General features: G+C 46.9%; 1 protein-coding gene and 1 non-coding gene across 8 annotated transcripts in view; one reads left to right on the top strand and one right to left on the bottom strand.

The window, feature by feature from the left end:
• The first annotated feature begins 9,370 nt into the window (after positions 1–9,370).
• Pacsin2 (protein kinase C and casein kinase substrate in neurons 2) overlaps positions 9,371–25,079 on the top strand; it is a 115,156-nt gene continuing 99,447 nt past the window's right edge. For 2 of the 7 annotated variants that reach the window (XM_074084620.1, XM_020174200.2), the window contains exon 1: positions 9,386–9,521. The gene's annotated coding sequence lies outside the window, so the exon portion shown is untranslated. Of the gene's footprint in view, positions 9,522–25,079 lie in introns of all 7 variants that reach the window. The other 5 variants (XM_020174201.2, XM_074084617.1, XM_074084622.1 and 2 more) reach the window with 4 other exon arrangements.
• On the bottom strand, positions 19,574–19,703 carry LOC141410631 (small nucleolar RNA SNORA51). The gene has a single exon (XR_012435466.1). It is a non-coding gene; the product is annotated as a small nucleolar RNA SNORA51 (small nucleolar RNA).

Here is a 25,079-nt window from a genome sequence, read left to right as displayed (position 1 = left end):
AGCACCTGTCACTGCCCTCTGCCTGACCTTGACATTTCAGCCTTGACTAGATCCTAGCCCCCATGCCAGTAGGTGTTCCATGCTTACCTTTTTCCACCTTTCTCCCCTCCCACTTGGTAAGTCATCCATCTTCCCCCACCCCAGCTCCATAGTTATTTAATGGTTCTGATGACTTTAAACATTTTCACTTAACTCCAGCTCACATCTACTCAAACTTCTTTTAAAGTGACTTTTCTGTTCTTATATGACACAAAAGAATATCTTTGGAATTTACTCAAAGGAGTTGAGAACTTATGTCCACACAGAAACCTGTACCCAGATGTGGCAGCTTTATTCATAAAGGCAAAACCAGTAGAGCAACCAAGCTGACCTTTATTAACTGTGTGGGCAAATGAACTGAGGGCTTCCACACCATCAAATGCCAGGCGCTGATAAATAGACAAGAACTGTGAAGCCATGAAAAGACATGAGGAGCCTTGAGTGCATGTTTCTAAGTGAAAGAAGTCAACAGAAAAGGCAACACTCTGTGAGTCCAGCCCTCTGGAAAGGCAAAACTGTGGCGGCAGTAAAAAGATCAATTGGCAGGGGGAGGAATGAGTGGACAGAGCACAGATCTTGGGGCAGTGAAACTCTGTAGGATGTAACAAGGGTGGACACATAGTTGTCAAAACCCCTAGACTGACCAGGTATGGTGGTGCATGCCTGTAATCCCAACTGTTCAGTTGAAGATCAACCCAGGCAAAAGCTCAAGACCCTATCTGAACAACAAACTAAAAGAAAAAGAACTGTGGTGTGGCTCAAGGGGTGGAGCGTTTGCCTGGTAAGTGCAAGGCCCTGAGTTCAATCCCTAGCACTGCCAAAAAAAAAAAAAAAAAACTGGGCACAGTGGCCCACACCTGTAATGCCAGCTACATGAGAGGCGGGAATTGGGAGGATTGGAGGATTGCAATTCAAGGCCAACGCTGAGTATAAAAGTAAGAACCCATCTCAACTAATAGGTGTGTACCTGTCAATCCCAGCTATGCATGAAGTAGAAATAGGAAGTGGTCCAGGGCAACTGGGCAAAAACATGAGATCCTATTTGAAAAATAATTTAAAAACCTCAAACAACAAAAGCTCACAGACTACAGCACAAACAGTGAAAACTAATGTAACTGTGGATTTCCGTTAATAGCAATGCATCGATATCGCATGGTCATTTTCTTTTCTTTTCTTTTTTTTAGGGGGGGGCCTGTGGGTGTCACCAGCTGGCAGGCATGGCCAGGAGTTAAAGGGGAGCTGGGCTAGGGACCTTTCAGTACTCTCTTTTATTCAATTAGACTTCTTTTTTTTTTTTTTTTAGAACACTTTCAGGTTTACAGAGAAGCTGAGCAGAAGGGAGGGAGGGAGGAAGAGAGATAGACAGACAGATGGACTCTTCTGGTGATAGAATTTCCCTGCAGTTAGGGATTTCACTACAAACTGGATACCCAGGGAAGAGGGGAGGAGAGAGAGAGAGAGAGAGAGAGAGAGAGAGAGAGAGAGAGAGAGAGAAAGAAAGACAGAAAGAGAGGTAGAGAGTTAAGAAAGGTAAAGAGACGCAGAGAGAGAGAAAGAGAGAGGGAGACAGAAATAGAGGCAGAGAGAAAGGTAGAAAGAGAGGTAGAGAAAAGAGAGAGGTAAACAGAATGAGAGAGGTAGAGAGAGAGAGTTAGTAGAAGAAAGAGAGAAAGGGAAATGGAGAGAGTCTCTCTCTCCCCCTCTCTCAGGCTACAGAGTTTTTGGGAGGGCTAGGGATTTTGCTAGGAACTGGAGACTGGGCCTGCCTTGGGGGCCCACAGCAGCCCTCAGACTTACAGAAGGCCCGTGCTCAGGCGTCCTGCTGTACTCGCCACACTTCCTCGGCCACACTAACATGAGGTAAAAATGACAGGCAAGAGGGGAGAGGGAAGGGGGGGATGTGGGAAATCACTTCACTTTCTCATCAATTTTTTCTGTAAACCTAAAGCTGTTCTTTCAAAATGTCCATTTTCTCTGTAGCACTGCAGATTTATTCCAGCTGCATGCACATGCACGCGAACATGTGTGTGTGTGTGTGTGTGTGTGTGTGTGTGTGTGTTCTTTTGGAAGACCATGCATTCCCTGTGGCAATCCCTCTCTTCTCTGTGCCTCGACCATGGCAGGTGTGCAAGAGGTGCTGGGTGCTGTGGGCAAACTGACCACAAGTGACAGGGTATCTGTTGTCAGGCACCCTGACAGTTCCCAAGATATGCCAGTTGGGTGGCTGTGGTGGGCTGGGGATTCCTCAAAAGCCAGCTCAGGGATAGCTGGATTCAGACCTGAACCACTTCACTTTCGTAAGGAAGGCTTTCTCTCCTTTTATTATTTTTTAGTAGTACTGGGGTTTGAACTTGGGCCTCACACTTGCTAGGCAGGTGTTCACTGCTTGAGCCACACTCCCAGCCCTATTTTGTTTTATTTTTCAAAGGAAGGTGTTGTGTTTTTGCCCAGGGACAGCCTTGGACCATGATCCTCCTACCTACAGCCTTGTATGTAGCTGGGATCACTGGCATATGTCACCATGCCCAGCTTGTTGGTTGAGATGGGGTTGAGATGTTGTTGCTAACTTTTTGCCCAGGCTTGTCTCAAACTGCAATCTTCCTGATCACTACCTCCTGAGTAGTTGGGATTACAGGCATGAGCTACTCTCTTGAGACTCTTAGATAAATCAGGAGGGTAAGTCCTCCCTCACAGTGGCAGGGAGGATTAAGTGCATTATTGGAGCTCATGTCCCCAGTCCAGGGGGGGGTTATCTGCAAAAGGAGGGTCTTTGTGTCTTAGTCTGTTTTGTGTTGCTGTGACAGAATGCCACAGGCTGGGAAATGTGAGAACAACAGAGGTGTGTTTTGTTCATGGTTCTGGAGACTGAGAAATCCAAGACAGACAGTCTGCATCGTAACATGGTAGAGGGTATCACATGGGGAGAGTGTGAGAGAGGGCGAGGGAGGGCCCAGTCTGGTTTTATAACAAACACACTCCTACAATAAAACACTAATCCATTCATGAGGGTGAGGCCTCCTGACCTAAACACCTCCCATCAGGCCCCACCTTGCCACACTGTTGCATCGGGGACCGAGTTTCTAACACATGAAGTTGAGGCCACAAACCATAACATCCTGGCTCTCAGGCTTGGACATGGCGCCTGTCTGAAGGCTCCTTACCATCTGGGAAAAGAAGGCCAGGTACTTTTCTAAAAATGCAAAAGTCACATAAGTGCAGTTTGACAAGCTGAGCGAGAAGAGGTAAGGGACAACCCCTGCTCTCTTGGGAGCACTGCTCCATCAAAGAGGAAGGGGGTGGTCCAGGCCTGCAGGGAAGGCTCTCAAAGGAGGGCGGGGTGGCCAATCAACAGTGGAACAGAGCTGCCAGGGCTGAAGCCAGGAGGTGGGAAAGGACAGACTGGCTGGTTGAAGGCAGCACGTAACAAGACCATGTTCAGAGAGGCCTCCAGGTGCAGGAGACTGTCCCGTGACACGACTTTGCTCTCCCTGTGCCCATCTCTGTTGGGAGACTAGGCATGATGTGGGGGTAGTGTGAAGGGTGTGACTTTGGAGCCATATGAGAGCTGTACAATCTCACCTCTGAGCCTCAGTTTCCTCATGTGCAAAGTGGTCTCGTGGTGAGGAAACAGCAGCTATGTATGAAGCACGGGTGCCTGGCCTGCCACCATGGAGAGGGGTGAGCTGAGGTCAGTTCCTCAGACCTGCAGGCCCCCACCACAGGCTCTGTCCCAGAAGGTGACTGACTGGCCCACTGACTGCACGCGTGAGTGGGAAGCTCTGAGTGTCCATTCTCTGGGCGCACAGCAGGAATGCTTTGACCTGTAATTAGCCCAGGCCGAGCTTGGCAGCCACAAGTGCTCCCTGGTGCCCACATGATAATTCCATCAGTGCTAATGAGTGCACGTGCTGCAATGTGAAACCCAAGCCAGGGCTGGAACCAGTTGCACAGAGAATAGAGTTGGCACAACAGGAAGGGTGGTTCCAGAGCCTTCCGAGGGACAGCAGGAGGGACCCTGGCCACTCGGAAGCTGCTAGGATCAGATGTATGATCAAGGGCTACTGAGAGCACACCCCTGGCCTGCACTGAAATCAGGTCCCTGGCACTCCAGACCTGGTCTCAGACTGTAAGGAGGGTGGCGTGCCTGTGCTCTGACCCTTCATCCCCATTAGCTGCCCCTTCTGGAGTCCTGCTTATCTCTGAGGACCTGCTCAAACTCCTCCTCCCAGAAGCCTCCAGGGCTTACTGTGCCCTCTCAGGGCCCTTCTCTCCAGTCCAGTTCATAACCTCTGTCCTGGTCCTCCACCCAGCAGAAGTTGCTTAGAGGTGAGAAATGTATCATTTAGGCCTGGTGTGGAACCTGGTATCCTGTGTCTGTTGAATTAAGTGAGGAGAGAGAGGCTTGACTGAAATAGGGAGAGGGATTGCTGGAGAAGCAGAGGCCCAAGTTTGAGAGGGCTCTCTGGCGACTGTCTGGAGACCTGTGGTAGCTCTCCTGACTTCTCTGGCCTCTGCTTCCTCACCTTAGGAGGGTAGGACTCTTGGTCACCTTTAGGGTCTCCTGGCTTTTCTGCTCTCTGGTCCCAAATGCTTGATACATAGCCTCCTCCTGCCATTCTCTCCCACCTGCCCATAGTGTAATTTGGTGTGAAATCATTGTTCTGTGCTCTTACTTTCTAACCACACTCCCCATCATTCACACACCTCATGAGTAAGGGTAAGAGTCTGGCATCTGCCACTTGGGGAGCACAGATGGAGGTCCCATGATTCTAAACCATCAGTAGCCCATCCTGGCTTAGAGTTCCAGAGGGAAGAGAAAGGGGGCACTGAAAGCAGCTGTGCAGGCAGAGGAGTTGCTCAACTTTAACGTGGACTTGGCCTCCCCAACCTTCTGCCTCCAGGGGTCTGTTCTGGGAGAAACATGGATGCCGATTTAGGCTAGAGGCCAGCGGCAGATGAAGCAGGGGCAGGAATGGAGCCCAGAGGATCAGAGGGCTACCGGAGTGGGAAGGCAGGCAGCAGAGCAGGGCTGGAGGAGGGGGAGATAGCATTGCATTCCTTTGAAGGAGATAACAGCAGAGAGGTGGGTGCTGACCTGAGCCAGAAGGCCAGCTCCACTGCAAACATCCACGCTCGCTCGCTTGGGAAGAGAACCTCTTGGCTGCACTGTTCCTTGGGTAGGGAGGGTGGGGGCAGGGGAGCCAGCATGACCAAGTGGGGTCTGTAGGTGTCTCAGTTGCTTGTTATTCCCCTTGCAGAGCCCGGGAGGTGGTTCTTATGAGCAGGTGCATGTGAGTCTGGACACAGCCTTTCCTGTGCTGGGCAGGGCAGGAATCACACTGAATTCCTCAACAGCTACCCTGTGAAGTAGGGGTGTGTCTTTGTGATCTTCCTGTGCAAATGAGAACATTGAGGTTGAGGAGTGACTTGCCCAAAGTTCCCCTGGTTTATAAGAAGTGTGGTGGGGGAGGTGTTCAAATTCATCTTTCCCTTGTCCCAGAATAACAGGAGTGGATGTTAGCTAAACCCCAGGACAAATTCATCTGTCCCTTGTCCCAGAATAACAGGAGTGGATGTTAGCTAAACCCCAGGACATAGATTTATGGCACAGCTCTCTCTCTTTCATGTGTTTAATAATTCAGTTCAGCCCCCTACACCTTGTAAAGTTATCCTGTGCTCTTTACAGAAGACCTGGAAGACATTGAAAGTAGCTAGGAGAGAAAAAACCCACTCTTCTATTGGTGTGAGCCTTATTTACTACAACCTGGCTGGTTTAAAACAATAGAAGTTTACTTTCTTACAGTTTTGGAGGCTACAAGTTCAATGTGCTGGCAAGGGCATTTGGAAGAGATATCCAGGAGAAAGGGGGAGTTCTGGAAGCCAACGGGGATTCCATTCTGAATCCAAAGTGTCATTTTACGACATGTGAGGTCTGGAGCAGATGGATTGAAGGGCTTCCTATGATTACTATGCAGAAGCACGAAGGGGTTCCAGAGGAGAGCTCCTGAGGGATTTTTTTGAGGAGTGGGGACAGGGTTTCACTATGTAGCCAGGCTGGCCTTGAACTTGCAATCCTCTTGCTTCTACCTCTGGAGTGTTGGAATTACAGGCATGTTCTACTACCCCTGCTCCTGAGAGAATTTATATTTTTATAATGTATCAAGTGAAGTCTGGGCCTTGTTAAATCTTCATTCAAAGTTTCAAAACAGTCACTTTGAAATTGTTGACACTTGGCCCACTTTGGTACAAATGGCAACATTTTACCCTAAACTTTCCAAAGGAGTGTCCCACTTAGTGAAAGTTAGAGTAGCTATCAGGATTGGTGTCCTCAGAGTGTCTGAGGCATAAGAACCCGCGGAGGAATATGTGAAAAATGGGGTGGTCCTGATTCCTAGCAATGCCCACTTGGGGAAGCCCTGTCCATAGGAGGTGCTGTTTCCTGCTGCCCTTGGGCAGGAGTAGGCTCCAGTTGAGTGTGGCACGTGTGAGTGGAGCGTTGTATTTGCTCTTACAGTTTTATGTGAACAGACGTGTAGGCCAGGGAACAAAACGAAAGTCCAGGTGAGCACCTCCTGATCAGTGACACATTTATAAGGAATTCACATCTTTACACACACTGGGCAGGGCATGCTTCATTCCTGGGTATATCCAGAAACGTGTTCACCTGGCAGGAACAGTTAACACTTTGCCACATCCAAAATATTAATAATTAGTGCAAAGGACATTCTTTCTTGGGTCTGTTTTTTTTTTTTTCAATATTTATTTATTTACTTACCGGTGCTGGGGATAGAACACAGCGCCTTGCACATGCTAGGCAAGTATTCTACCACTGAGTCAATCCCCAGTCCCCAATCCCATTTTTTTTTTTAAGTTGAAGCACTTTTACAAAATGTGTGGGGGTCCTGGAACACATTCAGCACACATGGACTCTGCCAGGCCCTAGCCTAACAGCACTGCAGGTTCAAACTCACAATTCTTCACATTCCCTAAGTACTAGGTATCCCCACTTTACAGCTGAGAAAACTGAGGCCCCAAGTGGGGAAGTAACTTGCCAGGGTTGAACAGCTACTTGCTGCTCAGCTGCCTTGCCCACCTATGGTTCCTCCTTGTACCTGTGATGCTGTGGTCAAGAGGAGCCCCTCCCTCCCCATAGAGCAGCATCTCCTGCTGCTAGGCCTTTGCGCTTTGTCATATTCCATCCATCTTGGCATAGTTAAGTATCACCGTCATCAATACGCTGTCCCCTTCTGTCGTAGACTCTGTCCTTGCTGGATTTACCCAGGAGTATGAGCAGAACCCAGTTCCGCCCCCCCGAACTCCTGCTCCCTTACAATTTCGATTTTGAATTTTTTTTTTGAGAGACATATATGTCACTGTATACAAAAGACTATTTTATCAGCAATACAGCGTAACTGGTTGTTTAATCTTTTAGAGAATGCTTTGCTCTCTGTGAGAGTATGTTTTAACCCAGGATGTCTGTTTATCCAGGCTGTGTTGTGGGAAATGGCTAATAAAGGACCAACAGGTCAGCCTCGGTCCCACATGGCTCTGTGGCAGTGGGCATGTTGAGTGAGGACAGGGCAAAGGGGCAGGTGGTCGCCTGAGCATGTCCACCTGGTCACCACTCAAGACACTTAGCGCTCATGGCTGCACACCCAGAACCATTCTCCGGGATTCTTCTCCTCACTTCAAACCTGAGAGGAGAACTGTCACCATTCCTGGTCACAGACTGGGACACAGAGGTGCCAAGAGCTCCAGTGACTTACCCAAGGCCATTTGGCTGGAGGATTAGGCGCCAGGCCTGTTTGAGTATGACTGGAGAAGGAGGCTGGATACAATATGGTGAAATATTTATGGGTAACATTTACAGCCTGCAAAGGAAGCTCTGTTGGGAAAAATACCTGGATAAGCTTCTAGACAGAAGGTGCTGGGACCCAAGGAGGTTTTTCTTTCTTTTTTTTTTTTCTGGCATTGGGGCTTGAACTCAGGCAAGACCTCATACCTGCTAGGCAGGCGCTCTTAAACTCTACCACTTGAACCACTCCACCAGCCCTTTTTTGTGTGGGGTATTTTCGAGATAGGGTCTCTTGGCCTATTTGCCTGAGACTGGCTTCGAACTGTGATCCTCCTGATCTCTGCCTCCTGAGTAGCTAGGATTACAGGCATGGGCACCAGCACCTGGCTCATCTAACATTTTAATTTAAGTATTCTTTGATTTTGTTATATGGTTCTCATTGCCATTTTCACAGTGGTAATGTGGAGGCAACAGAGACCTTGGGTCTAAATGACTTGGCTCTGCCATTTACTCTTTCCTTCACATCATCTCCAGCAAGTTACCTCGTGTCATAATCCCAAATCCTCACTTGGGAATTGTCTTACCATCCTCTCCCTCCATCGTTGTGTGAAGGAAGCTTTGAAATGACTTAGAAAAGCGCTCAGTAAACATTAGCCGATTCGACTCCATGACGTCCCTGTGCTAATTGGGCTAATGCGAGAATCGGGGAGCGTCTGTTGCCTGGTTCCCGGCCGCCCCCGTGCACCGTGGCGGACCCCCCACTCTTAACTGAGCCGGTCAGGGGATGTGGCCGAGCCCCTGCGGGGAAAACGCCCAAAGCGCCGCTCGCAAAGCAAAGCAGGCTCCCGAGAGCGTCTCACGTCCAGCAGGCAAAGCTTAACGGCGCCGAGGATGGCGCAGCCCGGGCTCCGAGGCGGGGCTGCTTTCATGTCTGCCTGGAGTAAGAGACCGAGAAAGTGGGCGCTGTGGAAATTTACCGAGGTCGTTGGGGCGGAAAGTGCCCAGCTGGGTAAGGGACCGTTGGGGCGTGCCTTCTGGAAACAGGCGGCTGTTTCTTTGAGGGTGTTTTCTAGGAACAGGAGGGTGGGTTTTGGTTTTATCATTGACTAGGGAGCATAATGGAGTCAAGAATGGAGACCTAGCCGGGCCCAAAATGGAGGCACTACTGCCTGCATATTTCTATTACTATCTTCCCCTGAACTTCCAGTCAAGCACAGTGCTGTCCTGCCGCGCTCTCCGCTTTTGGGTTCTGGCAAAGTCTTAAAACGCTGGCCCCAGCGGAGCCAGCCATGTAGACCTTGGCCTTTGAGCTGTTCCCAGAAAATGATCCCGGCTGCCCTCCCAGCTGATTAAATAGGTACTCCTTTGATTGACAGAGGAAGTCGGTAGTCCCCTTGCGCGCGCTAGGGGGCGGGCCACCTCCTCGCTTCTCTAGACCAATCCGGAGTGCTGAAGGGGCTGTGGGGCGGGGCCCTGAACCCAGCAGCCAATGAGAGGAGCACAGCGGGCGCGGCGAGGGCGGTGCGGTCGCGGCTGGCGGCAGAAGCGGCCGCGGCGGGGCTGGGTAGGGCTGGGCTGCGCGGACGAAGCGGGGCGGGAGCTGGGACCAGAGTCAAAGCCTGGGCTGGAGACACCGTCACGACCGGAGCGCGGTACACTGTGGGTCCGAAGTGGAGCAGCGGCCGAGGTGAGGGGCGCACCACGACGGTTAGGGCGCTCAGGCGGGACGCGGGGGCGCGGGTCGGTGGCCGGGCCCGCGCCCTGTCAGGCCGCCGCGCCGAGCTCCGCGCCCCGGGTGAAGCCTGGCGGGCCGCGCCGCTCGAAACTTCTGGTCTCCGTGGGAGGGGGTGTGTGCTTAGGTGTTAGGGGTCACCGAGAGAGGACATCTTGGCAAGTGGGGTGTGGGAGGGGAAGGAGTGGGAGCCGGATGGAGAAGCGCCCGAGCGGGGCCGTCGCGGGGTTCAGGGGCTGCTCGTGGGGGTGCTGAAGGCAGCTGCAGAAGTGGGACGTGGCGCGGCTTCAGGAGAAACCGAGGGGTGCAGGAGGCGCGATTTGGGGGAAGCCAGAATCCGAGGGGCGCGCGGGTAGGCGCGGGGTGGACGGCGGGTCTGGAGGAGAGGTGAGGCTGGGAAGCGCCCAGGGCTGGATCCGAGGGCGGCCCGGAGGGGCGGTGGGGCAGGCGGGATCCATACGGATCACTTACTTGGGGCGCTTTGATGACCGTCCTCCATTTCCTTCCTTCCCACCCTCCCAGTGTGCCTGTGGCTGGTGGGGGGAACCATGCCCTTCCTTGTGAGCGGGACCTCGGGTTGGGGGGAGGAGGAGGGGCAGACGGGACAGGCCAGGGTTCTTGCCCTTTTGACTTGCAGAGTTTTCCAGAACTCTCTCTGGGCCTCTCCGGTAGTCGTCCTGCGAGTCCCGGGACAGCTGCTGGATTTCAGTGATTCCATGGGTTGTGGCTCTCAGAGAAGGTGGATGTTTTGGGCTGGGAGCAATCTGCGCTGTCTCCTGGGGACCCGCACAGCCCGCAGACTTGGAGGTGGACACGCCCCGCTGTCTGGTTGGGTTCCCGAGGGGAGGGAAGGTGGCCTTTGGGTGGGGGTGTGTGCACCATTCCTGGATCTTGCCTTCTCTCCTTGACCCCAACTGTCCTGGGTCTTTGTGGTTAAGGGGAATGGGTTAGTCTCCACGGCTACTTATTAGGCTGTTTACCAAACACTCCCTGCCTGTTCTGATGAAAATCAAGAGACCAGCTCAAAGAATTTAAACCTGAGCTGTGGACATGAGCTCACACCTTTTCCCTTCTCTTTGGTTTCCTCCTTCTGCAGTTACTCCAATATGCTAGAAATTCTGTTTTAACCCTCCTAGGATTGCCAGCCTGGGGACCAACCAGATGGGTGGTGTTGAATGCCAACCCTCCTGTTGTGTCCTCCAAATTCTTAATCTGCTTGGTTCATAAGTCTGCAGCCTCTCCATAGAGGCATTGAATGGGTGCCAGTGCAACCTGGATTTCTCTTGATTCACCTGGAAACCTTCGGCCTGTGTCCATTTAAACTTAGTTCTAGATTTCAGCAGTCTCCTTGGTGAAGTTACGCTACTTGAGATTTGAGGCTACTACCTCAAAAAGTTTTCTGTGGTTTGTTTTTCTTTTGACAATGGTCTTGAAACATTGAAGAAACTGGCCATTAGGCTGATGGTATTTATTTCTTGGGAAAGTAACGTAACACAGTAGATGAGTGATTAGGTCTTCTCTCATGCAGTTTTTTTGAGAATAACTTATTTGAATGGAAATAGTATTCTTAGTTCATGCTGTTTTGGGAACTGGAACTTCATTACTTTTAGTCTCAATTGTTAAGAGGTCATAAATATTATGCATATGTAAACTATGCATATATAAAAAAATAACATCTAGGTTTCCAGAGTGGCCTGCTACAGGGAAGTAAGATGGGCTTTCCTTGGTGCTAGGTACCCAGTTCTGATCTCTGATGACTAGGCATTTCTGGGGTGGAAGCAGAGGGGCATTTGTTCTTAGCCTTTTTATTTCTTCTTTCTCATTTGAAAGTCCATGCTGGGTGGGTTTAAGGCATGATGCTTGGCTTCCTGCTTCTGAAGCGGTCCTCAGTGGAACATTCCAGGATGTTGTGGAATATCAAAAAAAAAAATTGTAGTAATATTAGTAATAGTAATGGCAACTTGTGTAGGAGCATTTAACAGTTGCTCTCTGGCCACCCTCACCTGAACCTCCCAGCTGACTCCCACCTGCCTTATCTACCATCCAATTGTATTTGGCCTCCTGGAGGCCACTCTTTAGATTATCAGGTAATAACCACTTTCATGTGAGCAGGCTGAGTTTTTTTCCAGTTGTTTGGAACTGCAGCTGCATACCTGAAGGCAACTGAGGAATGACTTACTTAAGTCAGTTTGCATTCCACAGATACAGTTCTTTCTTTGTGGCCTCCACAGTGATCCTTCGCATACTTGAAAATTTAGTTCAGGCTGTGCCTGAATCTTGGCTCCTGATGGGTCTCAGTGGTGGTCCTTAGGATGACTGTCTAGGAATTCCTTTGGATATTTAGTGCTCAGATGATTATGCTTTGTTTACTGACTGGAGACCATCTTTTTATTTTTTTTTCAGTACTAGGGTTTGAACTCGGGGCCTCACACTTGCTAGACAGGAGCTTTACCACTTGAGCCACTCTGCCAACCCTGGAAACCACCTTAAATAAGTATCTTGTTTTGTGTTTTATGCATGCGTGTAATCCTTGCACAGGCATGTAAGCACCTGTAATTCCAGAATTTAGGAGGCTGAGGCGGGAGGAGCCAGAATTTGAGGCCTGCCTGGGCTACACAGTGTGATTCTGTCTCAAAAAAAAGTTCTTCATATATTCTGTGTGATGTGACATTTTGGCATCTGTGTTCTAAAGGTGACTACTTAAGGGACAGTGGTCATCTGAGAGCACAGTTTTCAATATTTTGATTAAAGTTACACCTAAAACAAAAAATATCCCAGCTTCGTGTTTATTTTTTGCTTAATAAAACAGAGTACCAGGTAGTCTCCCCTGTCCCAACCTCCCACCTCTCCCCCCATCAAACCTAGGGCCTTCCACATGCTAACCAAGTGCTTTACTACTGAGTTACACTTCCAGCCCATTTAAAAATTTTCAGTCTTAAAATAATCATTCACCTGTTTCTTGGCTCTAAGCACTGAACTAAATAGAAATGAAAATACAGCAATGAGTACATTGCTAATTCAACTACCAGAGCCTCAACCAGAAGCCTTGGAGAGGATAAATAAGGAAAGAAACCTTGCTGTAACTTTAGAAACCATGTGTATGGTGGCTTGTGTAACATTTCTGTGTGGCTATGTGAAATTTATGTGATTTTTTTTTTTCCCCTCCCCAGAGTGCGAATGTCTAATGGGAGGAGATTGATAGAGACCAGAACCATGGGCTCTGTCCAACTTTTCCCTGACTAACCCTGAGGTTAGAACAGTCAACACAGATCTTAGGGCCTAAGTTTTCATATTTGTAAAGTAAGAGGTTTAGAGGTTTTTTTTCTTTTGATGGTACTGGGATTTGAACTGAGGGCTTTGTGCTTGTTAAGCAGGCCCTCTACCACTTGAGGCACTCCCCTAGCCCTTGAGGTTCTTAATCTTTTGAGACTGGTAACAACTGAAACACACATGTGGACAACTTTAGGGACCTGGACTCAGGTTGAGAACTGAATCAACTCCCCCCCCCTACCAAACTGCCTCTCTCACAGTGTGGTAGTGTAGCAGTGAGCCTAGTGCTTTCCTGAGCTGCCATTCCCTCAGCTACTCTGTAATCCTATTTTCCCTGTCATCTTGGAGCTAATAATAAAGGTGACTTATATTTATAGAGGACACATGCTCCAAAGTATTTTCACCTCTCATTTTTGTGTTCTCAAAATATTTGAGTGGTATGGGTGGTGATAGATGTTCTTTTTGGTGATGAAGAAAGGGACACCAGGCTTAGCCACTGCTTTCATAGGATCCTGCAGCTGGAGGCCATCCTGGAACCAGAAGTGGGGCTCCTGGTTGCCAGCATGGGGTTTTTCCATTAAGTTTTGCTTCCTTGGTGGTTGTTGTATGAGTTATGTTTGGCAGTATAAATATCCCAGAGTGTGTCACTTGCAGAGGAAACTTATTTGTTCATCTGCTGAAGGACTATTTGTCTGTTTGGATCCCTAAACACCTTTCCGCCTGACAGTGAAAAGGTTACTTATTTTGTTTTTGTTATTTTTTTTCTTGCCACATTTTTCATAGGGGCAAATTTGTAGATTTTGAACATTTTGAACAGACTTATTTAATGCTGTTTGATTATTGATTACATTGAAATGATATAGTGCTCAATTGTTTAGTACTTGAGAAAGCCATAAAATGTTAAGTGAAAATTCAAAATGTTTGAATTGTCCCATCCAAATAGGTTCTCACTGGTGAGAGCTCCCTGCAGCCTGAGCCCTCTCCCTAGACCCAGAGCCTCTGATACATTGGAAAGTTGGATGTGGATTGTGCCAGTGGCTGTGACTGTCCAACAGTGGCTTCCTGTGGTCTCTTGTCAGCTTCCTAACATTTTATGAATTAATTTAGTTTATTAACAGAATAGAGTCTTAGCTGTATGAAAATCTCATGTATGTGAAAGGACACAGCACTTTAAAATGTGTAGATGTTCAGTGGTTTATGTCTGGATGAAAATAATCATCCAATCAGATAGTGGTTGATAGTACTGCACATGGTGGGTGTCACTCAAATGTACGTGTGCAGGAATCCCCGGTCACTGCAATGCTTGCCAGGAGAAGGCTGACCACAGTTCACTGTTATGGTGTGGGAAAAGCGTCTATTTCAAGCATCTCCCTTAGATATTTGAGAGGAGAGGGCATACCCAGCCTCTCTGGCATTGAGCAAGAAGCTCAGTGCCATGTATCAGCCTCCCTAGGTGAAGGGTTCTTGTAGAGAGAAGAGTTGGTAGAGGATAATTGCAAGCAGTGAATTCTGAATATTAAGCAATAGAAAATTGCCCAAAGCAGAAGTCTGTTGAGGAAGTGAGGCTGTCAGAGGATAAGACCTATGATGGAGTGTGAACACCAGGCTGCTGCCATCACGCAGGATAGTGTCCAGTTAGCCACATGAATGTGGACATGGGCCTGCCACATGCCTGCTTCACTGGCTGTGCTAGTACAAACCAGGCTTTCTCTGACCAGGAAACTTGCATGTATGTTGGCCTTCCCTTCCATTGGCTTCCTGTCTGTGATTTAGATACTGATAGTGGCAGGGTTGTCAACAGGGAACTAGGGGACTCTATTAAGTGCTGCTGGAAGTATGTAGCCCAGATTGGCCTCAAATTCATGATCCTCCTGCCTTAGCCTCCAGAATGCTTGTACTATAGGAGTGCACCATCACACTCAGCTTTAAGGGTTTTTTTTTTTTTTAAATTGTTATTCCCTAGGCTGAGAGTTTTGAGGCTATCTCAACTGCCAGTATGGAGGAGGCATCTTGGGGTGGGGAAATGGACAAGGTGGGTGGAAGTGGACCATTCTGGCCACAGTTAGTGTGTGTGTGTGTGTGTGTGTGTGTGTGTGTGTGTGTGTTTTCCTGGCACCTGTCTTTGCATGATCAGGTTAGATGCTCCCTGTAGTCTGAGCCCCCTCCCTGGGCTCAGAGCCTCTGAGTGGTTTGAAAGTTGAATATGGATTGTACCAGTGATCATGACTATCCAACAGTCATGTTCAAATTCCTGGGATTTTAAGATTAAGAGACTCTCATGCTCCATAGAGGAAGCTCATGTCAGAGGCAGACCTAGAACAATTGTGTTTCACCTTGGCAGTACCAAATAGAAATGAGTACACTGGTAGAGGAAGACAGAGGAGGATGGGTCTAGCTGCCGTCAGGATGTGCAGATGATAGGAAGGGTTGTCCTGGGCAGTGCTGCAGAGTCAGTAAGAGCATGGGTGTAAGTGTGTCTGTGAGAGGGCTGCTGAATGTGGAGAAAGGGAAAGCCTGGTGGGGCAGGCTTCAAGTTGTGGCCTGCCTTGTAGGTCTAGCTTGGGGGTTTGGACCATCTCTGGAGGATGGTATTCAATGGAGAGCCATTTCAGGGTCTGAACAGCAGGGATGTGGATGTAGGAAAGAAATTCAGGTGGCTCCTTTTCACAGAGGTTACCTATATCCCATGCTGCTGGAGGATTGCTATCAACAATTTCTAGGAAGCAGTGGCTCAGCTCTGCAAGAAAGGGGCTTCAGGGGTGGCATAACTGAGTCTTTGACTCAGTCTCTGCATTTATGATTTTGGTGGGTCATATAGCAGCTGCCTGGGTTCTCCTCTTTCAATATGGTTTATACTCAAAAGTCTATAAGGTTAGGATAGAATTTTCACTGACATTTTCTGCAGAAAAAGGTCACATTGCAGTAAGGAATCAGAAGGTAGAGACATGTTTTTGGAGTCAGACAGCCATGGTTTTGGTTCCAGCTCCACTACCAGGTGGTTACGTGACCTTTGGCCAAATGTATCAATATTTCTGAGACTGAGTATCTTAAGTCAGGCTGCTATAACAAAGTACTATAGTAGGAGATTTTTAAAGAACACAAGTTTGTTCCTCATAGTTCTGGAGTCTGGAAGTCTGAGATGAGGGTACCAGCATGGTTGGGTTCTCTTCTGGGTTGCAGACTGCCAACTTCTGGTTATATCCTCACAGGGTGGAAAGAGAGTGAGACTTGGGCACTCTGAAGTCCCTTTTATAAGGGCACTAATCCCATTAATGAGGGCTTTCCCCTCATGACCTTATTAGCCTCCAAGGCCCCCACCTCTTAATAATCACGTTGAGGGGTAGGATTTGGACATAGGAATTGAGAGGGCAGGGCACACACATTCAGTCCATTGTAGCAGGACAGTCCCTCTTTCTAGCCTGTGGTAAGGTCCTGAGGTAATTGACTCCAGAGCTCAGCTTGTGTGTCTAATCCATAATATCTGCTTCGTAGTTTTGATATCACTCAAAGTGCAATATTTTGCACTTCTTTTTTTTTTTTTTTTTTTTTGTGGTACTGGCGCTTGAAATCAGCCTGTACCTTGAGCCACTCTACCAGCCCTATTTTTGTGAAGGGTTTTTCAGGATAGGGTCTATTTGTCTAGGCTGGCTTTGAACCGAGAGCCTCCTGATATCTGTCTCCTGAGTAGATAGGATTATAGGCGTGAGCCACCAACGTCCGGCTTCAATATTTTGCGCTTCTTAAATGAATTTGTACCTTAAGCAAACATGCCTCTAAAGTGCCCATATTGATTTTATTTTATCCAGTTCTTTTGAAAATCTTTCCCAAATGTATTATTTGGTGGTATTGGGGTTTGAAATCAGGGCCCCATGCTTGCTAGGCAGGCATTTTACCACTTGACTCATGCCCCCAGCCCTCAGCCAGAACAACTTAATGTGTTAGCACTTTTCGTGGTGACTCCTAGTCACAGGGACATTGTCAAGAGTCATTGATGTGGGCAAGGCTTCAGTCCCATGTGGAATACCCTTGTACCCTGACACTCTCTGGGCCTGTTTCCTCTCTTTGCACCACCTTTGAGTTTCTGTTTGCTGCTGTCCCCTTTGTGTTGGTATGGCTGAGGATAGGTGCATCCTCTTTGACATTCGAGGTTTCCTCTTGACTTGGTCATTCTGTGCCTGAGTTAGTGTGAGGGGTTATGCAAAGCCTGACTCTGGGATGAAGGGATGTTGTTGTAACCACACACAGTGACTCAGAATTGGAAGGGAATGTGTATGACGGTGATGAATGCTCCTATGTAGGGGATGTAAAACAGAACTAGAAAAGGCAAATGATAAAGCTGTATGCACACTGATCACACGTGGAAAAATATTGTTAAAATTCTATACAGCAATGAGAGTTAAAGCCGTGGGATTATGGAAAGTTTTCCCCATTTTCCAAACTGTACCATTGCCCTTTAACTTCTAGAATATATTTAAGCGATAACTTGACTTTAAAATTAAAATAAGCATGTATGAAAACAGCTTGGTTGTATCGGCATTTGCATTTTACCCTAAACTTTCCCACAGCCCTCATTTTATTTTCAGAACAACCATGTTGGTTGTTCTTGCCTCTTCATGGTTCACAGGAGAAAACGAGGCAGAACTGGAGGGTTCAGTGGCTTTCCTGAGGCCATCAACCCTGACCCCACATGTGTCCTAACCCAGAGCTTCCATGGAGGTAGTCACAGAGTATCTGCCTGTACCTGCAGGGTGGGTGGTCTATAGTGTATAGAATCAATTGTGGTTAGTGTTTTGAAGTTTCCTATTGAATTAAATGAAATCTTATTGTTATAAAGTGATGCCCAAACTGTAGTTTGTGAACATTTTCATATTTTAAACTATGTTTGTGTTCTATTAAGCCCAATCAAGTTGTCGCCAACTGAGTGTGCCAAGATTGTGAATTGTGGTCTTCAGAGGAACCATGGAGCAGGCTCTCTCCTCCCACAGACCTCCATGCCCGCTATTAGTGGGTTTTGTAGCTGATTTGCTGGAGTTGGTTTGCCTGGGCACCATTTAGCTTGGACATGACAATGTTTTAATTAAGCAGTTGTGACCTCTGTACCAGCAAATGTATCATCAGATAAGGGGGCTGAACATGTGCCATAGGCATGGCTGGGGGTGGGTGGGATCAATGGCCAGGGGAGCATTTGGTCTGGGGTTCTCTGATGGACCATTCCTGCTCACTGAATTCTTACAACCAGATAGTGTTAACTGGACTTTACCACAAGGAAACCAAAACTCAGAGATTAAGTGACCTTTAGAGGGTCACTGTCAAAAGCCCACACTCTGAAGCCCACACTCAAGTCATTTTATCTTGCTGCCTTGAATGAGTAGATTCTGAGCCACTCATCCTCAAATGTGAAAATAATCTTTAAAAGTTACTATTTCCTCCCCACAGAAATGAGATGAATTTTTGGATCTTTTGTTTAAGGCAGGATCTATGTTTACAACTAACCGAATTAAGATAACCTGAAAGTTTGCAATAATTTTCACAGCAGGGAGATAAGGGCAGAAAAGAGCTGCCTGGCTGCTGGTGTGTGTGAAGGTGACTGGTCCATAGCTTTCCCACTTGGGGTGGGGTCAGAGGGTGGAGCAGCGCTCCCAGGATTCCAGAGGCTCTGGTTTAGGGGTACTGTTTCTCACTTTCCACAGCTGCATTCTGAAAGTTGTCATGTGCTATTAAAAAGCAGGTAGAGTTAAAAGAGAAGAAATTGCATGTCCTTAGAGTGTTTGGTACTATATTTTGTAAAATTGTGAAAGGTTTTCACAGTTGTTGACATTGTGATAGCAAATTAGAGCAGGTGATTTTATTTGTGTGTGTATTTTTGCTCTTTTGAGACAAGGTTTCACTATGTAGCTTAGGCAGACCTTGAATTCTCCATTCTCCTGCATCAGTTTTCTGAAAGCTGGGATTATAAGTATGTACCACCATGGCTGCCTCAGTTGTTTATTTTTATGCTTGTAATAATTGCCACATGACTTTTTTTTTTGCTTTATTTTTTGGCAGTACTGGAGTTTGAACTCAGGGTCTCCTACTTGCTAGGCTGGTGCTCTACCACTTGAGCCATGCCCCAGCCCTTTTGCTTTTAGTTATTTTTCACATAGGGTCTTGGGTTTTTGCTTGGGGCCGGCCTCAAATTGAAATAATCCTACCTACAGCTTCTGGAATAGCTGGGATGACAAATGTGTGCCACCATGCCTGGGCTAACTTTTTGCCTGGACAAAAAATCCTTCTAATTTCCATGTCTCCAATAGCTGGGGTTATTGGTATGAGCCACAGTGCCTGGCCTTTTAAAAATTGAAGGAGCAACATAGGAAATAGAGTTTTCTGAATACAGAACTTTCTGTATTTTACCTTCTGCACATGTATGGGAGCTTTTATGCATCTTACAGTGAGTAATAGAAGCACTAGCTACTACCCATTGATTGCCAGCTTTGAACCAAGTATCAGAAGAGGTAAGGAAGGTGTCTCACTTCTGTCCATTCTCAGTGCTTTGAGGTTAGCACTTTGAGTATGAGAAGCTATGGGCAGTGAGATCCTGTGATTAGTCCAAGGTCATCCAGGTTGTAAAGAGGAAGAGACTTGAAACTTATACTGACCTCAAGTGCCTGTCTTCTTTTCAGTAATTGAGATTGCTGCAGTTGCATTTTTCAGATTCACATAAATATTTTACCAAATACATTTCATTTTTTTTTTCTCTATGCTCCCCATTCATGATTCAGAGCAGGTGCAGGCCCTAGGCTGAGGTGTATGTGAGGTAGGTTTACTGTGCTCTCTTTCTGTACAATGCACTGTAAGAACACTGCCTACCGTAAGCACCAGAAGGCCTCCTTGTTTTTACCATCACTTTTCCAAGGATTTTTAATGTTTGTATTATCTTGTTGATTTATGTGATTGAAACATTCCCTTATGTTGGACATTCTAGGTCTTCCCCCCCCCCCCTTTTTTTTTTTTTTTGCTAATGTAGATGAATTGGAGGTTTATAATTTTTTTTCATCTGTTTAATTAGATCCTGAGGATAAATTCCCAGGAATAGGATCTTAGATTAAAGGCTGTGAATATCTTAGAGTGTTTTGAAAGCCTCCTGTTCTATTTTTGTGGTATATTTGGGTGGGAAAAAAGGGAAGAGTCTTTCTCTTTAAGGTGCCTTGGCCTTTAGAATTTGTAATCTGTAAGATAAACTTTTGTGAGGGTTTCTTAAATGAGTCACATTTCCTTCCTAAGTTTCTGGATATCTTTTTACTGGCATTGTATGGTTTACTTTCATGAGCAAGAAACAATCTTTTAGAAAATCCTTACTGGGAGTTGGGGGTATAGCTCTGTGTTAAGAGTGTGTGCTTAGTATGTCTAAGGAGACCTTGGGTTCAATCCCCAGCACACACACACACACACACCCCCACCCAAAAAAAAATGACCTTACTGCTTTACTACTAATCATCTGAGCTAATGTTCTGCATTTCCAAGGTTGTATGCCTTCATCAGTTCAGTGTCAGGATACTCTGAGCCACAGTAGTTCCTGGGGCCTGTTCTAGTTTGCTTTTCCACATTTTTGAAGTACATAGGATGTGCACATCAGGAAGGACTATGCCAGGTGTTTCTCCTGCTATCTTCAGAAATCAGGACAGCCTGGGTCACTTGATCCTTTGGACTTTACCTCTGTGTAGCTTCTGGATGTTGCTGTCACAATTGTCATCCAGAAGTCCTGCCTCTCTTCTTTGCCAGAGACAAACATCTCAAAGGAAACATCCTGGGAGTGTTGGTGCTTTTTCTTGTTTTGTTTGTTTACTTGTTTATCTATTCTGAAGTCCGCTGTGGCATTCCACCGTGTCTCCTCCCTGTGGAGGACTGACTTAATTTCTATCTTCCACTGCCCCTTTGGTAGTCATTGTCAGACCGAGCAGAGACCTATTTTTCCTTGTGGCTCATTTTCCAGGATCTGCAAATGACAAGGTGCTTATCTGGGGACACAAAGTTTCCAGATGGGGAGTCATGGCCTGATCAGCTCATCTCTGCTCTTAGCCTTCCTTGGACTCCTTCTTCGTTGCCTCCCTGTGTTCACTCCCTCCTGTGGGGCTGTTTCCCCTTTAGTTATCTGTCTTCACCATGGGCAAAACTCCTGTCTTAGTTCCTCTTATTTCAGTTAAGAAAAGCTGACGTTCACACACACACACAAAACCAAACCAAAGGACTTTACTCCATGTTGAGGTGGAAGTAAGAGGAAGCAATCACAAACAAGAAGCATAAAAAGCTTTTTGTTCCCAAGCACAGTAAGTTTTTGGTGCCAGCACTCCAGCGCTCCTCTGACTGTGTTGGCTCTGCTAGGCACCGCGGGCTTCCTGCTTTCCTTCTCCACCCCTGTTTATTCTGTCAATAAGACCAAATTTTAGAGTAATACTTGACTGTGCGCTTGGCAGCCTGCATTTTTATCACAAGTATGGAAATTGTACTTTGCCCTGGTTTCTGCAGATGCCTAAACATGTTTAGGTTGCTGTTGCCTCAGCAACTGGCTGAGCTTTGCTTGTGTGTGGTGAAGGCTATGACAGGGGCTGGATAGGATTCCTAGGTCACCCTTAGGACTTCTTAACCAAGCTGACTATCACAGCTAAGCTCCAGAGGCACTTTCTTTTAGCTTCTCTGTCTTTCCCAAGCTTCTCATTTTGTTTTCTTGAGAAATCCCTGCTCAGCTGCCCCTGCTTACTGGATGGTGTGCTATAGGACGGGACTGACCACCAGACATCATCCCCCAGCAGCAGCCCTCAACCCAGGCTTTGTTCGGGGCTGGTGCAGGGGCTTCTCATGATGTCCCATCAAGTTTCTTCTGCTTCTCAGGCCTGGGGCTGCTCTCTGGGCCTTGCTGAGAGTTCCACAGGAAAGGGTCTTGTTATCCTCTGTTATTTTACTTCCATTTGGATCTTTCTTTCCTTCTCATTCTGTAAGTATGGATCTGAAGTTGCTTGATAGGGGTGGGGTGTGAGAACTATCTCATCACCTTCCTTTAAAGCTCAGCCAGGCCACCTTCCTCGAAGTGTTTTTTTTTTTTTTCCCGCTCATTTCCAGAATTGCTATTTTGGATCTGTGTTTCTCTGTCTGCTACTTCTGCCAGGAACTTACAGATTCATGACACTTAGAAATAGTTTAAAATAGCATGTGCTCTTACTAATAAGTGAAGGGGAGGGGACCTCCCTCATATCTCTGCCCTCCGAAAACTTCATGTTCATCATTCTGTTGGTGGAGGGGGACACAAACTCTCTACCCGCTGGGAACTCCAGGCAGTGCTGGTACTAGGCATTCCCTCCTTGGGGTGGAGTTGGCACATTGCCATCATTGCCAGGGCCCACAAAAGCTGTGAAACTCACTCTCCATCCCTCTGCAGATTCCTCATATCAAGCGGGATTTTACTTCTGGGACCCTGACATGGGACCCAGGTTGCTTTTCGTATTAGGAGGGCCCTTCTCTTGAACAGTGGCACAGGAAGTAGCCTCTGCTGAGTTGGGGTCTTGAGTGAGACCGGTACTTTGGGCCTACAGGTGTGCACCTACAGGTAGGTCTCATGGTGAGTTGTTGGGTAAGGAACTCTGCAGTCACATTGACTGGGGTTCCCCCAGCTTCCCAGCTTATTGTGGGTCCTGCCTCACCTTTAAAATGTGCCCTATGGAGGGCGCTGGTGGTACATGCCTGTAATCCTAGCTACTTTGGAGGCTGAGATTGGGAGGATTGAGGTTTGAAGCTCACCCAGGCAAATAGTTCATAAGAACCCATTTTCAAAAACAAAACAGAGCAAAATAGACTGGAGGTATGGCTCAAATGGTAGAGTGCCTGCTTTGCAAATGTGAAGCCTTGAGTTCAAACCCCAGTGCCACAAAAAAAAAAAAAAAAAAAAAAAGGTGCGCCACACTTGGGATAGGGCTCCCCAACAGAGCTCCATGTATCACAACCTCATATGCCTCTCGGCCTCCAACCTCCTGCTGTGTGACTACGGAGTACAGCATGTGGTTCAGAGAAGTTTCGAACTTTTCAGATCTAGGTTCTCACACAGTATGTTGGTGGTCCCACAGTACCCCTGGCTTCCCCGGAAGTCAGGGAGTGATTATAGAGGGACCTCTTCCTCAGGGCTGCGCGCAGCAGGGGTAGGTTGTAGATGGCAGTTGTGTTTTTTTTTTTTTTTTTTTAAGGTGGGGAAGAAGGGGTTATGCTGGCCTGAAAGTCACAACCCTCCTGCCTCAGCCTCCTAAATGCTGAGATTACAGGCATCAGACATGTATTACCATACCAGGATGTTTTCTTTTTTTATTAAAAAAATTTTTTTATTTGTACTAGGGTTTGAACTCACAGCCTTGCACTTGCTAGGCAGGTGTTCCACCACTTGAGCCATGCCTCCAGCCCCAGGCTATTGTTTTTTGAGACCGGCCTGGAACTCTCCTGGGCTCAAGCAATTCCCGTCTTAACCTCCTGAGTAGCTGCGAATATAGATATGTGCTACTTCATCCAGTATAGATGGAGTTTTTAATGCCTTGCTATACACACACATACATAAAGCATTTATAAGTTATAGTATATAAGTGATATTATGCTTATAATTAGTAAAATTAATAAAATACCACTTTGTTTTAAAACTTGAATTTATAGTAGCCTTTTGTCACCTTTATTTTATGTTATCAAATGAGAAAAATACTATCACATAGGAATTTAAGGATCCTGTTGATTTTAATAAAGGGTCATTTTTTTGTGGGGAGATCAGTATAAGTTTACTGGTCCCTTTTCCTGCTCTGTACTTTGGTGTATGCTCTGGATCTTCTCGCCTTACAGGTCAGGGCATGTTGGGCAGATGCAGTCCCTGGTGTGGTTAGACCAAGCACTACATTGAAGGTAAGGTCAGGAGTTCCTACTAGGAGAACTTCCAAGGCCCCTAGGAGCAAAGATGATTCCCACTGGAGAGGCCCCGAAGAAATTGTTTTGCATTTCTCCCTAGAAATGATTCAAACGTTTTTGCATGCACTTCTGATGGGTTTATAAATCCCTGTTCATTTATTCAACAAATTTTTGAATATCTGCCATGTGCCAGGCATGGTTTAGGTGCTGGGATTACAAAAGGAAACAATAGACCAAGACCTTACATTCTGGTCTTGGGAGAGAGAGCAGAAGTAAAACCCCTGGCCTGGTGTGGAGGGAAGGCCAGCCTCAGTGTGCTGGAATTTCTAGGCTTCATCCTCCTTTTTGGAGCTTGACTTGTTGCCAACTTTCTAGTTCTCTTCTAGCCTTCACCTCCCTGAACTGATGTGTACTTTGCTATAATTATCAAAATGAGCCGGGCACCAGTGGTTCACACCTGTAATCCTAGCTACTCAGGAGGCAGAGGTTTGAAGCTAGCCCTGGCAAATAGTTTGTGAGATCCATCACAAAAAAAGGGCTGGTAGAGTGGCTCAAGGTGTAGTCCCTGAATTCAAACCCCAGTACTTAAAAAAAAAAAAAAAAATCAAAATGATTTAAAAAAAAAATTAATGTTTTTTGAAGTTTATATTGTGTCAGGTGCCCTACTTTCCCCTGTCCAATTACACTCTTTGCTAGGACAACTTTGTTTTGCAGGTAAGAAAATTGGCCTTAGAAAGGTGAAGTGCTAGGCCTCATAGCTAGGACTTATGGTGTGTTCCTGTGAACAGTCTGGGACTGTGGAATTCAGACACCAGGCCTGAGGACAGAATGCCAGCAAATGGGAACTACATCCTTTCTTTCCTGCACCATCTCCATGCTCTGCAGTCAGGAACTCAATCTCTACTATGGTCACATCAGACTGCTTTGTCCAGTGAGGGGAATGTGAGTGGACATGTTGTAAGGCCATCGCAGGTTTATCTGTTCACTGTTAGCAAAATTGCATAACTCCATCATTAGTTCCAAATACTTGCTTTGTGAATGGCATTTGAAATGCAGTTTTTGTAATTGACTGAGGACATTTATGTGCACACTGGTTTTTCCACACAGATAGTTGTCTTCTTGCAGTTTTTAAGGCACTGCCCACTGGGCAGAGGAACTTCCTGAAAAGTTGCCTTAAAAAATGTCCTCTCCTTTGTGAAGGGTGAAATGAAAAAGCATTTGTGATCTTGACTTACCCCCTGACATAACAGAGTCATACTGACTGGAAGTTTGCCATCCTTCTAGCATCCGTGAGTTCTTTAAATATTTACATTTAATCACCGTGTAGCTCCTCCT

The sequence above is a fragment of the Castor canadensis genome, chromosome 8 (assembly GCF_047511655.1).
Source record: "Castor canadensis chromosome 8, mCasCan1.hap1v2, whole genome shotgun sequence".
Taxonomy (NCBI): Eukaryota; Metazoa; Chordata; class Mammalia; order Rodentia; family Castoridae; genus Castor; species Castor canadensis.
The sequence above is the reverse complement of the archived record's forward strand: the minus strand, read 5'-3'. Positions and strand labels throughout refer to the sequence as shown.